Genomic DNA, 15,313 nt, shown 5'->3' with positions numbered 1-15,313 from the left:
TGTCGAGCTCTATTATTATTATTATATAAGTTTTACAGAGCCCACAGCCTGGTAAGGATTTTGCCATTTTAGACTGGCACATATTCTGTGCCAAAGAATTCAATGAAGTTTATTTGACTTTCAAGCTAATACCCACGGGCAGATTTCTGAGTGCTTACGCTTATGTTGATCCAATTGCAAGACACAGCCTTGGTATTGTAAAGAAAGGAAAATATTGGGTTATCAAATCACCATCATCCAGTTGCAAAAGAAAAATAGTACAAACACTTCTACTATTTTCTCTTTTCTGCATTTTGTTAACGTTAAATAGAAAGAAAATATGTCTTTGTTATGTTAGGCAGCTATATGTTGTTGTCTGAAATAATGCTGTGTGAGTTTGGAAAAATGCAGCTTGGTCAACAAACAGAATGAAAAACAAAAAAGTATTAAAAATCCACACAAGTCGCCTAACACTCCCTTCCCCCCTTAATTTCTCTCTCAGGCTTGTCACCCTAATTTGTCTGGGCTCCCTTCTGTTGGAATTTTCTTCTACATTCAAGCCTGCATCTAGAAACCACACAGCAACAAAACACTACCGCATGTGCTTAATATTATACATGCGCTTAAGTTTCTGGATCAAAACAGGGGTTTTGCACATGCTTTAGAATTACAGCTGTGCTTAAGTTCTTTCCTGAATACAGACAGGCTTAAACACTGCTTTAAGTGCCTTCAGCCTTTAGGACTAAAGAGCTCCCTCTTTAGAGAAGACCTTTCTAAACTGGAGAAAAATGATCCATCCGATCTGTGCTGATCTAAGCCTGCTTAAACCAACAGGGCCTTGTGAGGACCTAAAGATTCAGTGTGACCACACAAAGGAAGTGATTAGTCTAAATCTTGAACAAAGAGGATGAATTTCCAAAGACAAAAGTTACTTTGCTTGTTGCATCCGTTCAATATGCGTGTACTCACCTAAACACATATAAATATTTCCAAAGAGACCATGTTATTTCAAACACCACTACTAACTCTAAAAATAAAAATAAAATCCTGTCCTCAGATTTTTTCATATCATATCCGCTGGTGTGTTAGGATGTAGGAAATATATTGCAATATTCCCTATGTAAACAGATCTGCAATCCATCTTGCTGCCTGGGAGGTAAACCAAGAACGCTGCTCTCAGGTTGAGCTGAGCAAGGGACTAGAGGCACACTCTGCTATCCTCACTAGTGCCGCTGTGTCTTTTTCTTTCACAGCACTGGTTCAGCAGTCTGCCCAGATAGCTTCTTTCCTTTTAACTTTCAAAATGTTGTTAGTACTGCTAATAATGTGTCCTTCATCCCTTTAACTGTACGGTTTTCTTTATGCTGTAAATAACTCTGGCTAAATAATTGAGCAAGCTGGAGACACATTCCCCTTGTGTATTGTGCTTAGTACTCATCCATACAGTGCCTGCAGATGTGGGTATTAAAAGAAAAAAAGAGAAGAGAGAAAAGAAAAGAAAAAGTGAGCTCTGTTCCTCTTACCAGCAGGTAAAAAAGGAGGTTCTCCTCTAGGTAGAACCAGGCTAGAAATCAAAAAACTTGAGTACAATAAAAGACTTTGCATTGCAGCATTTGGAAGCAGATTTTAAGAAATTCAGGAAAATTAATGCTACTTCATGGCATATGAAGATACACCTGTAAAGGTCTTAATTCTCTCAAAAAGACGTAGCATTTTTCTTCTCAGTTTGGCCATACTCATCTTGGTGTGTCAGGGCCAAATACACTCTTACTAAGTTTTCGGCAAGCCCTTCAGCAGGACTTCCTCCCTTTAATTCACAGCTTTCAGCTGGCTCTAAAGAAAAAGTCAGTAAATCTGCTCACAGAAGGGGAAACTCTCCCCTCACCACAAAGCAAGCTCTCACCAATAGGCTTTTAGCAGGGGAACAAACAGGGGTGCCCAGGAGAAGAATGGAGTTTCACAACCTGCCCCGAGGGGCCATGGGACCGTCCTGCTCCAGGATGATGGACTCTCATCCCCATCCCCAGGACTGCTGGGCCTTTGGGGCTGCCCAAGGGACCTCTTACTTCCACACCTGAGTGGCTTTGATGCAGCACCAGGTCTGAGGGCACAGGACAAACTCCATCCTGGGAAAAATGGGGTCCGGTTCTGCTGTGGGCTCGTGCCTAATGACCCATGGCTAGAAGCGTGGAATTCAGCTCTGGGGGGAAGGTGCTACTCCGAATTAAGTGGGGCATTTGCTTTAGCCAAACTCCAATTAGTATATCAAACCAAGCAGCCCATGTAAAGCCCCATAATTAATGCTAATTATCACTACCTGGCCTCTGGGGCAACACGGCACACATCCCACGAAAAGCACCCTTTCCTCCAGCATCGTTTCCAAGCTTTCGCGCTTCTCATTTCCCTTACTACCAGGTCTGGCACTGCAGTGGAGCGAGAAGGAACATGTCCTCATCCCTTCGACGTTCCCCCAGTTGGCGTTGAGTGCCGGGAGCGCCCCTGGCAGCCGCGGGCAGCTCGGCAGCAGCAGTCACTAGAGGGTGCTCCGTGCCCCTCTAAAGGAGAGCTGCTGGCTCGCCTGGCTGCATCGTTTCGTCGGACACGACGCGGTGAACAGCTCTTCCCCAAGTCAGAAATTACTTCTGTTAATAAAAAGAGTTCTTTAACAGAAGCTGATAGAAGAGATTTCTTCCTGCTGCAGTGGCACCCACCGTCAGTTTTGCCCTGAAGGCTGGTTACGACTTAACATCCCCCTCTGTCTTTGCTTCCTTTCAATCACCCCACGCACTTTCTTCGGCTGCTCCAACCGGTTCGGCCAATTAGTCCCTTCGTGTCTTCCCCACATCCCCACCTTCCTACCTGTTACAGCAATGAATTCACTTCACTTGCTGGCAGAGCTGAAAAGTTGGGAGAGAGCCTGATTGGGGGCAACATGATTTTTTTCTTAACTTTACGTTATGGAACAGTAGCAATCAAGAATGGATTGTCTTCCAATGGATAAGGTTTTACAGAAATTAAACACTGGAAGCTTCCTAAATGAAAGTCAAAGTACTTCATTTACCGACTCAGAGTCCCTAACTATGACTCAATCTACTTAAGCTCCTATCGGCCAAAATATTTTTGGTGACTACACCACTGTTTGCCCACTTTTTCTGATCATCTTTGGAGACCACCTATACTCTCTGCATAAAAAAATACCACAAAAATGGGAAACGAAATGGCAGCTCTGTTTACATGAATTACATCAACACAGTCACAATTATATTGACACTGGAGTTATTTGCAATCTCCAACATACATACTTCCTAACAGGGAAATGCTGATGCACTCCTTTGCAGACAGGGAGTTGAATCTCTATCTCCTGAAGTGGGATTCACTTCATCAGGCTGCAACAATTTGAAATGTAGATGTCCAGACTAAGGTAGTTCTCCAAGACGCTTTCTGTCATCCCCACTACAACTATCTGCATCATGTCATTCGGTCTCACCTACAACAGCTATTTAAAAGAGGTGAGATGAATTGCACCTTTAAAGTACTTCTCTCCATTACCTACAAAAGGAACCTGTACGACTACCTGAGACACACAGCTTTTGGATAACTCTGCCTACATGAGATGGATCTCACCCAACTTTCCTTTTATTCTTCCTTAATTTTCCCATCACCAACATGTTAACAGTTCTAGAGCCAAATGCCAAAGGAGTGCTGTATGTATTAATAATAAAAGTGTGCTGAAACCTTTGGCTGAAAGTTGTCACTGATAGGAATGCTATTTGTTTTGTGTTTGATGATAATTTAAAGCTTGTTAAGTGACAATGATACCACAGGACACAAAAAAAAAATAATACCCCAAACAAAACACTTCAAAAAAGCAAATTCTCTGCAAGGAAAAAAGAAATAACTGTGAGACAAAAAGCCAAAATTTTTCATCACTTTCTTCCAAATGTTTTAGGTAATTTTAACTGAACTACACAATAGTTTGAACTGGTTATTACAGACCACTGTCCTTCAAGGTCTCACGATCCCTAGATTGATGGGCATTGCACACAGCAAGTATGTCTGGCATATTGAATTTCTACACCATATTAGTGAGGCTGTTTCAGGATTTTCATCAAGAATGGAACCTATTAAAGTGTCTCTCACACTCTCCTGGCTTTTATAGCATGCTTTGGAGGACTGCGTGCTCTTTTTTCCTCTCCACGACCAGGAAGTCTATAGAAAATGCTTTCAACTGTTTTATTTGACCTTTCACCTCTGGGCTTTTGCCTAATCTGCAAATTTGAATAGGAGGTATAGCTGTGCTTTCCCCCCCCCAGCCCCAAGTAACTAGCTGAATTCCTTAAAGGACCAGACACGCATCTAAAATTGGGACTCTCTTGGTATTGTACTTCTTTGTTAGTGGCTGTGAACAAGAAACAGATGTGAAATATCTGTGTTTGAAAGTTAGTGACCCAGAAAGACCAGGGCTAATCCAGATCATTCTTAATAACTGAAATCTGCCACCCTTTGACCACCTTGAGATACATGCACACACCCAGGAATACCCCACCCCCACCCCAGCAGACAGACAGACAGACAGAAATAAAAACCCTCAGGACTTTTATACATCCTTATGCTAATTATGAACTCAGATGTAGTACAAGATTTCAACAGTAGCAAAAAAAAATGGATTCCCCATTGATCTTTTAGCCCAGTATCAGTCAGCCTGCTTCCATTTAGACCGCTGTTTTCCACCCAAGGTGAATTTGTCAGCATCAGGGAAGAGAGGAAATGTAAAAGAAACAATAGGCATATAAACAAAACTTTGGGCTATTTAGTTTGTCTCAATCTGTGCCAGGTATCTCACAGTATCTTATATTAAAACTGAAATAATTGTCTTGCCTGCAGTATGGACCCCTTGCCTGATGCCACCCTCAGCTGTGGGTGACAGGGCACAGTTAAAAGAGCAATGGGGTGGGGGTTGATGGAACAATGTGCTAATTAGACTCCTCCATGAACATTCTTCTTTTGTCAAAATTATGAAGGAGAAATTCAGGTTTCAGAAGATGCCATTCCCATCACTGTTTCCAAACACTATATATGCGTGCTGCATGCGTAAAGAGTAAAAGCAAACTAGTTCCACTGCACTGGTAACTTGCTTTTATTTTCTTTTCCTTTTTTCTGTCTAGGACAGAAGGATACATTTAGCTGGCCCTTTTAAATACTGAAAACAGGAAAACAATAACCACTGAACAATTATTTTGCAATGAGATTCAAAAAATAAATAGAAATTAAGCACTTGGAAAATGTGATAGTACCTCTTCTAGGAATACTCCCGAGGCTAGGCTGCATGGGCCAAAAAGGATAAGATTCACACATTTCTGTAACTGTCCAATATTTCTGGCTCTCTCTAAGGCTCAAATACCTTGTGAGAAAAAAAAAATATTAAAAAAATCACTGTTAACTAACACTGGTCTATCTTGAATATCAGCTAAACAATTAAACTAAAAATATTTATCCTCTTTTTGAAGAGCAGAGCAAACATATTGAGAGGAAATAATAACCAAAAATGCCTGTAGAAACTGCAGTTTTCTTGTGGCGTTCTGAAGAGCAGAGAGGATAGGTCTCAAATCACGGCATGATGATGTGCTACAAATAGCTCATTCATTTCTCCAGCAATGAAACGCCTCATTCCTCTCTTCTGCTAGATTCCATGTCTGGGAGCTTTACTCCATATCTGCAGTGGTGGTCATGCAGGATCGTCTCGGTAGGAGAAAGGACTTTTGTTTGGAAACCGGGTGATTCCAGGAACTGCCTGTTGGCAACCCTCTAACTTTGGCATTATTCAACCAGTTTATAAAATAACTTTTCACTAGCAGAATGAAACGTGCCTGTGAGCTCTTCTATAGAGTAACAGTGTACCTTGGATCTGTAAAGCTTGATGACAAATACCAAGTATTTCCAACACCCAAGAAATGCCACACTGATGGAGTCCTACCTGATGTGATTTCTATATGACCACATTTTTAAAGCTTAGTGCTTTTAGAGAAAGACATTTCCAACAACATACAAGAAAATTAGATTATTATCTTAGAAGTACTACAGTGAAATCAAAGGACTTGGCAAGGATAAACCAAAATATTTTCTCTTGGGGACTAAATACACCCGCAAGAAAGAGAGCAAAGGAGTTCTCAATTACTTCAATAGATAAAAACTGTGGGCATAAAATGCTTATCAAAAAACCACATTGAATGTAGTTAATTGTCAAGATAATTCTACCTCAGAGTTTTTACAGACCTGGGGTTTGTCATCATCACAGTCTTTTTACCCATATTTAAAGCACTTTGTAGGTTATACAGTGTTTTAAGAAAAATAAAGACAATGTCCTGCTTCCATCGACCTGGATGGTAAAACTACTCTTGCCTCGACAAGATTAAGGTTTCAACCCACTGAGAATTAAATAAAATTACACATTATCATGGTTTCCTCCAAACTGGAAATTCTGAGTTTCAAAGGGCCCTAAGTAGGTCATGTTACAAGACAGAGAAAGTACTGTCCGATAACAAAAAAATTAGCAGAAGTGGAACCAGGGAGGGAACCAATAATTGATAGGATTTAATACATGATTTAAGGCCCGGGAAAGAATCCCTAAAGCCTTCTCCTACTATGAAAGGCTTGCCAGACATGTGTGAAAAACTTGCTAAAACATGTGTGTTGAATTACCTTGGTGGCCTGTGACTTTCCCAACAACCATTCGCAATTAGCTGGGATCCAGTAAAACAGAAATGAAGTTTTGTATGCAGCATTAGTCTTGTAGAATGGGGCACTTATTCTAAAAGGATCTGTGTTTTGGGCCCGGCCCTAGAAGATGCCAAACTTTTCCAGTTCATGGCACCCAACTCCATAGAATCATAGAACAGCTTGGGTTGAAAGGGACCTTTAAAGGTCATCTAGTCCAACCTCCCCTGCAATGAGCAGGGATATCTTCAACTAGATCAGGTTGCTCAGAGCCCCGTCCAACCTGACCTTGAATTATGGACCATCTACTTCTTCATCTCCATCTTCTCAAAAGACTGCATCAACTGAAAGATAAACATTTAAATTGCCCCTCCTTCTGTTGGGCTTGGTCTGACTTTGACCCACTTGATCTTACCCACTCTACAATTAGCCCAGTATTTTCCACAACATACTGTGACAGGTCTCGAGAAGTTTCTTGAAACAATTCTATATGAAGCGCTACTGCATTTCTCAAAAAGAAGCTGTGGCGTTAATGCGGTTTGGTTTCCTTTGCCTCTTTGCCCCCTAATCCTTCTTCCCCACTGCCAAGGTCTCCTCCGCTCCCTCCTGTCACTCTCGGACACTGCACAAGAATCAGGGTGCTGCAGCCAGTCTCGGTCCGTGCAGGTGCCCATGTGGCAGGCAGCTGTGGCCAAATGCAATGGAAAACGTACCCAGTGGGGCAGAAAATGCTTCTCCCGCTTTTCCCCCACCTCCCTGTTGAGCTACACAACCTCCTGGAAAGCTGGTTATCTTTGAGCTCTCAGCCCCTCCATTGAATAGGCGGAGAGCTCTGCTTCCTTATGAAATCTGGACAGGAGCTACTTGAGGCAAGACTGTCCCAGACTGTCCCTCCAGTCAAATCTGTCTGTACACTGAATGGCTGTCTTGATGGAGGGGAGATCCTCTTTTCACCCATAAAGTTTTAACCAGTATCCCACATAAAATTCTATTTTAACAACCAAGAGAATCAAGGTGAAAATTTTGTTTGGTTTGTAAATGGCAAATTTGTTATGATGAGAGGAGAAAAGCCATGTTATTGATATCAGTATCATTTTTTTAATGGTCTGACATTAAAAAAAAAGGAAAAGGAAAAAGAAAAGGGAATGGGAATGGGAACAGGAAAGGGAAAGAAGAAAATTATCCTTACACTTCAAAGTAACCAAGATTTCTGTTTTCTTTAAGTGTTAATATTTCATAGTTTTTCAGTTCTTAGGTTCAACAAAGGACACTCCTGGTACCTGCACTGTTGTCACTTAGCAACTGCAACTGTTGGATTTCTTTTTAATGATCTCATTTTGGTTTTGAAAATAACACCACAGATGTGAACTTCAGTCCTGCAAAGACTTATATATGGCCTTATCTTTACACATTTGAACAGTACATTCTCATTGACTTCAGTGAAGACTACAAAAAATGTAAGAAACCAATTTATGGATGTGGTTTTGCAGGCTTGAGACTTTATTTTCTTAATTTTAACTTTTTCTGAGAAGTTTCATTCTAGCTGTAACTGAGCCTCTATTCATGCCTTGACATACCATAGGCACAAATGCTTGAAGCTAGTGCTTTCCAGGTCCAATGTAGGCCAGAAAACAGCAAGATTTACCACTCTCATCAGATACTCAGAGTTTTAGGAGACCTAAACAGTAGGTGAAAAAAATGCAGGCAAATTTCAGAAAACCTGGACTTTCCTGTCTGATGTGGAAAACAGTCTTCAACAGACCTTTTTTTGAACATATTGATAATGGGCTTACCAAAAATATGTTAAGATGCCATTTGAAACACAGTCCTGTATAGATGGATTTACCTTCCTACCATGAGCTGCTGACACTACTATTAGTGCCAGTACTTCATAAGGAGTTACTCAGCATATCAACCTACTTTGCCAACTAGCCACAGGTATTTAAGATAGCCAGGTGGTTTAAAACCTTAGCACTCAAGCACAGGGTTTGTTGCCCTCCAAGGCTAAGCTGCTGTTCCAGTTTTGTAAAGATCTTTTACCATATGCAACGTTTCCATCACAGTTCGGTGAAACTGTATATATTTATGGGCAATGCAGTTATTTGCCAAAGAATGTGGTTTGGGGATAGCTGAAGCCATTTGCTAGTCCAGGACAAACTTGTTGAGTAGTTTTGGCCTGAACAAAAATAACAGCAGGCTTTGAAAACACTGGACATTCCCTTGAACAGATATTTTAAGTGGTTTCAACACTTTGTTTTCAGGGCACTTGTCATGAAAGCAAAGGAAGGAAAGATCACGGTTCTCAACATTTTCAAGGAGGGAAAGCTCCCCCTCCTTTCTCCATGGTAGCCCAGCACATGCCCAGGCACAGCACTCAGATCACCTCCATCCCTCACCAGCAGGACTTTCCACCTGCCAAGACAGCAGCTTCATCATTCAGTCACTCACTCCCCAGCTCAGCCTCTTGCTTGCTCTTTAATTATCCTGTGCCAAGTGGGACAGAAGGAATTACAAGCAGCTGAACCACGATATAACACTTGGTCAGATGCTTTCCTGGATCAGGACCTTCAATCATAAACTCCTCCCGTGTCCTGCACAATGGCAGACCCAGATCTGGGGGTCTGGGAAGATTTGTTTGCCATTGGAGTACAAATAACACACAAGAATAATGTTATAAAAAGAATGCACTTCTCTCGAAGTTATGTTTGTGTAGGCTTTGTTCAAGCCAAGCATATGCAGAACCAAAGCTGTGTATCTGCCAATATTGCAAGTATGATCCAAGCAAGTCCATCGAGATATTGCCAGCCACACAGCTCTCTCCATGAGGAAAGAATTTGGAATGTATTATTTGACACAGAACCATATAATTGCAGCACCAAAAATTATAGTAAATGGTTCTAATCAACTGCCAAGAAGTGGGATATTTTTCTGGCTTGAGCTTCTAATAGAAAAATAAAAAATGCAAAAGTTACAGCAAGTCTGATGTTACTAAGCTGTCATTCTAAAAATTGTCCTTTGAAACAAAATTGAAGTGGATAATGAATAAAATGATACGTGTTAGTTCCAGTAAGGTTGGAAAACAAGTAGATTGCTTTTGCAAGCTTCCTATACCAAACAACAGAACTTTGTGTGCTATGAATAGCCAGATTCATACATGGTAATTTATGTTATTAATTTTAAAGACTGTACAAAAGAAGACAAAACAGTTGACTCTTCAACTACAATGATGATTTTAGTGTGTTCAGGTCTTAAAAAATATTCAGCTGCTATAGGTGAAGTTTCATTTGAAGGATTTTCTCCCTCAGGCAATTTTATTATTGTGGGTGGTTTTTTCCCTATAGTTTTTTTAATTTTAAGTTACCCTGCCATTTTCAACATGGAACACCTACAGATTAAAATAAATCTCAAAGTATGTTATGGAAACTATATACACAAATTCATGCTCTAATCACCATGCTATTCTGGGCTTCAATTTCATTCATTACATGGTGATTCCCTGGCCAAGACATAGAAAGAACCTCCTTCCCCAAATATTTAGCATGGCCTAAGGAAATGCAAAGGATGCTGTCGGGTGACAAACATCTTTATGCAGTAGATAAGTTAGGCTAAGTAAAACAGATCATTAGGGAGTAGCAGTTTACTGTGAGAATGATTTTTGAGGAGAACTGCAAAAATATTGTAATGGGGATATTGTTTCCACATTTTGGGGAGAAGTCAATAATATATTCCTTATAAAATAAAATTCTGAGCCATCTGAAATATTTGCACATTTAAGTTTAATTCCATGAGTTTCTTTGGATTATTAAAAAAAAAAGTGAGAAAATTAGGAAATGCCAAAACACTCTACAACAACATTTCTAAAATGAAATGTTTCTATATACTCAGAGAGCAGTGTCCCATTTACAACAACCTCCCACAAGCAGCAATAATGGTGTATTTCTCCCATATTACATTTATATGGTAGTGTGCTGTGTATTGACACTGTATTTCTTCCCTTTTCAGAAGAGTTTTCAGTGTGTTGCCTGTCCAAGGAAGAAGAGTCGTGGGAGCATATGTGCTCCTTGCACTTCTTGCCCTCTCTTTGTTTTGCAGTATTTATGTTCTATCATCTTGTGCCTATTTCTTGAGTCTTGGAGGTTTTGGTCTTCATCTGACAGCTTCCACTTTTGAAACGTTAGTACACAAGCCTAGACTGTATCCATAAAGAGGGTTATCTGCACAAAGTTAAGAAATAAAGAAGTCACACCAGCTTCTTATGTGCGAGCAGCTGGATACATCTCTTACCTACACAACCATAGGACTATGAAACTTTCCACGCAAATGCTCTTGCAACACAAGCAGCTGACCAACAATATCAAAGCAGCAGACTGAAAGTGAAGGAAACTTGTGGTTTCTTTATGACTCCGAGATGAATTCTTTCATCAGATTAACCACTTCTGAAAGCATCCGGCATGTCTAACATACTCGAGGGACAGCCAGGATCTATTCTGAGGCAATGCATGCAGGGTCTGACTCAGGAGAACATCCTTATTCAGGAAGGACATTTAATTTTAGGTTTCACTTTAAGCATATGCTTAAATCCCATTAAAATTGGTGAAATTTAAGCTTATCCTCAGTTAAGCATGTACTTAGGCAACTTCCTGAATCCAAGGTCAGTAGGCAAATGCAGGTAGAAGTATAGATTGCTACTGGCAAATGTAGAAAGTAGCAGAAGAAAAAACAACTAAAACTGGGAGCTAATAGAATATCAGTTATTATTAAGAAATTTTCTGGAAAACTAGGAAGAAAACCTAAGTAAAAGGGACTAGAAGGAAAGTGGTCTCCTACACAAAGTCACAAACATCATCCCTTTATAAAGCATTAAAAGAACAGCAGAACAGACACGCCACCAGGTGACTCGTGGGAAATATCTGATCACACCCATCAATCAGTTGTTGCTTGTTGCCTCTTTCACCTCTGAGCAGAGATAAAAGGGCCATCACGCCATGGGCTGAGTCCCAAGCTGTGCTGAGAATGGCATCTCTGAAATCAGGGTGTGTCTGGAGGCATCAGCACCTCTCCAGGTCTGGCCATGGGAGGATTACAGCTGGGGGCCTTGATAAAAGAAAGATACATCTCTGCTTCATAAAAGCCAGGCTTATAAATGAGAACATTTTGCTGGAAAATACTCAAATCTGACACAGGCTTGGACATCCTCCAACACTTACAGAACAGCAAATCAGGTAATCAAATGCATTTAGATCAGAAGAAAAACAGCGTTGCCAAACTCCAGGCGTACCAGATCTGGTGACCAATGATAAGAGTCAGAAACTCAAAAAAGCATTCAGGTAAGTGGAAAAATTCACCAAAAATTGTCTGGGTGTGGAAACAGTCATTGGATATATGGTAGGTTATTTTGGCATCATAAATAAATAAACTTATCTTTTTAGGAAATCATCGTTTATCTGGTTGTGCTAAAGAAACAATGCTGATCATGCTAAAGCAGAGCACTACCTCTTGAGAAAAAAAGTTTGTATTTGAAACATTTTTAGCTAAGTGTGGCTATATGTAACCAATCGGGGCCCTGTGATGCCCATGATCAGCTGCCATGTACCTGACAGAACTAGACCTGAGCATTGCTGTTTAGTTCTAGATTCAGACTAAGTTGGAGTGGGCATTTATGTCTCTGTGGGAGCTGACCATAATTCTGTGTTCGACCCCATGGGTTGCAAAACCTGGTTGTAACTGATGTCTCCTGGATTTTTGTTTGGGTACAGGACAAATAAGTATGGACTGCAACCTGCCTCCAAGGAGAAATCTTCAAGGCAAAGGAAGTAACTGAAAATCAACCAAAGCAGTGTGAATCTGCACTGTTATTAACAGTGTGAAACTATATGCCTGAGGTGGCAGCGTGTGCTCAGCCCGGCAGCACTATGCCTACGCTCCCTTCATGCGTTGGGGTTGCATGCTGCTGTCAGGAGTGGTGCTCCACAAGCAAGATTTCCATCCAGACCTTCCTAGGGAGACAACTGATGCAACCTGGAAACCAAGACAGAACTACTAAACTCTCTGGTCAAAACAATTTTGTGGCAGCTCACTGAAAGAGGATGCTGCCCCTTGATTCTGCCCCACTGGTGCACCCCTGTTAACTGCAGAGGATGATTGCGTGGGGATTTCGGAAAAGGTACCACAGGTTAAGGGTGGGAGAAGGACCCACTTAGCAGAAGGTTTGGCTACTACTTTGTGTTTCAGAGCAGCAGGGTAATTATAATGGAAATAATGTTAGTTAATCATTCCATTAGCAATTTTCATACCTTCTGTGGATAGAGGAGGAGATGGCTTGTAAGAGACAGCAAATTGATGTCACCTTACACCTTCAAGAATTTTGTTGCCTCCTGTGAGGAGCTCAGACTTGCCCACCAACACTTTAGAAGTGACATGCAATATAACACGTAACACAAAAGGCATGAAAGAAATGTTGTTACAAGGTTCTCTCCTTAAGTGATTTTATCAGAATTGCTTTAAATCACTCTCACGGCTCCAAAATTATGGAAAGCATGTTGGGAGAAACAGTGGTATTGTGGGAATGAAAAACAGTAGACTCTGTTTCTAAGAAGTATATAGCAAAGACTTGTTTTCTGTTCTAAAATAATCTTTGCATTATCAGCATAGAGCCAGACTGTCAAGTCCTGATCAGGTCATCTATGGTGCATCAGACATAAACAGGCCAAAAAAAAAAAAGCCTTCTTAAAGGGATCACTGAAGACTTCTTTTGCTGTAGAGGACAATTTGGCTTGCAGAGAATCATTACCCACCCCAGACAACACAAGAGGAAATCCTAAGAGACCACTTCAAGCAGTGTCAGGGCTGTCTGTAGGTTGCCCCAAACCCACCTGAAAATGGGGCTACCCAGGTGAGCAGGAAAGCGATCTTTTTCCTCCACCAGCTCTGCACAGTAGTTGTCACTGAGCCTGTGCCTTTTGGTGAAATTTCTGATGGCTTTGTAGCAAGCCTAATCTAACAATAGGCAGCCTAATATCACACAAGCTGTTGGTCTCCTTGTGGGACTCAACTTTCATTAACATCAACTGCTGAGGAGGATGTTACATGTTGTTCGCAGCTTTGGTGGGTTCCCAGAGCTCTGCTCCATGGAGTAATAACAAAGAGATTTGCCATGATAAGATGCCACCACTTTCTATCAAGTGAAATCTATACAGAAAATAATTTTTAAGAAATGATCACACTCATTCTTCTCCATATCATCAGGAAAATGTCAAGTGGAAGAGATGCAATTAGCTGAGGGAAACAAGTATTACCAGGTTTTGAAGAATCACAACAAAGCACGAGCACCATAAAGACCAAGTTTCCAAGAGTAAACAACACCCAGCAGTCTTCTCTGGCAAAGAATGGAAATTGGTGGTAAGCAAGCCATTTGGGGAAGTGATCACGGAAATGACTAAAATTTATTTAAAAGGATTTGCTAATGGGAAAGCATATATCTGTGCTGGCACAAGGATATGAACATTTGTGAAAAAGTTGGGGCAAACTTAATGGAGGAGAGCTTAGAGTAAATATTTTGAAGAAAACACTATTTGGAGGAGGTAGCTTTTTGTATTACAATCTCCATTTCATTCAACCTTCAGGAAAGGTCATTGATTTAATCAAAAGCTTTTTTCCTTTGGTTAGACTCCCGAATGTACATACCATCAAGATCTGGTGCACAGAAATAATTTGAAGCAAATCTTCTAAAAAAGGTTTTGAAGATGCTTGCCAGTAGAACATTGTGCCTCACAGCTATAATATCAGAAAAAGCCATTCAATTTAAATTAATATATTTGGCCAGACAGCTATATTAAAATTCTTGTTGTTTTTTCTGTTATAATGGTAGCCTGTGGTATGACTAGCCCTCTTCAAAAATCTGTGTAGTTATTGCCTTTCTCTTGCCTAGGGTGCATCATATGTTTTTGATTTTGATGAGCTGCATTGCACTACCTCATTAAAACAAACACTTATGCAAAACAAAAGGCTGTGTATCACAGTGCAGGGTATGTAAGCCAGCTTTGAAGAACTGCAGTGTTTCAAAAGCATGTTTCAAAGGAGAACTTCCGTCGACCCAGCTCCACTTGTGTTTAACATTTGTGGATGATGTCAGACACGTTCGGTACTTTCTTAGCCCCTGCAAACAAGGAGGCTTCAAAAGCGGCACTAGCTGCAGCTGTAAAGCCTGCAAGTGCAGTGCTTGCTTGCTGGTGGAAGGGACAGGTAGGACCTTCTCCCCATGGGCATGTCCTCTCTCAGCCAGCGAGCACAGGGCCATACCCCTGGGACGGCTGGGTGGGCTGCGCCGGCGCTGCTGGACAGCTCCCCTTCTCCTTCCCTGGCCACCGGCCCCAGGACAACCCTTCCCTCCTCCCAAAGGCCTCCACACCCTCTGCAGGTGTCTCCTCTTTCAGTGAGACCGCATTCCCACAGCATCTCTGGGGTGAATCAGCAGGACTGTATTCTGTATGAATCTTTTTCGTTCCTGGTTATTTTTGCCTTTAAAAAATGGCTGGCTCCTTCCCACCGGAGAGGAGTGCTCACATAAAGGGAGCTTTGGATAAATAGCTTAAATGCAGACATTACAGATGTCTGAAGTTAG

The sequence above is a fragment of the Rissa tridactyla genome, chromosome 1 (assembly GCF_028500815.1).
Source record: "Rissa tridactyla isolate bRisTri1 chromosome 1, bRisTri1.patW.cur.20221130, whole genome shotgun sequence".
In the NCBI taxonomy this organism is placed as follows: Eukaryota; Metazoa; Chordata; class Aves; order Charadriiformes; family Laridae; genus Rissa; species Rissa tridactyla.
This window is presented reverse-complemented; position numbering follows the sequence as displayed.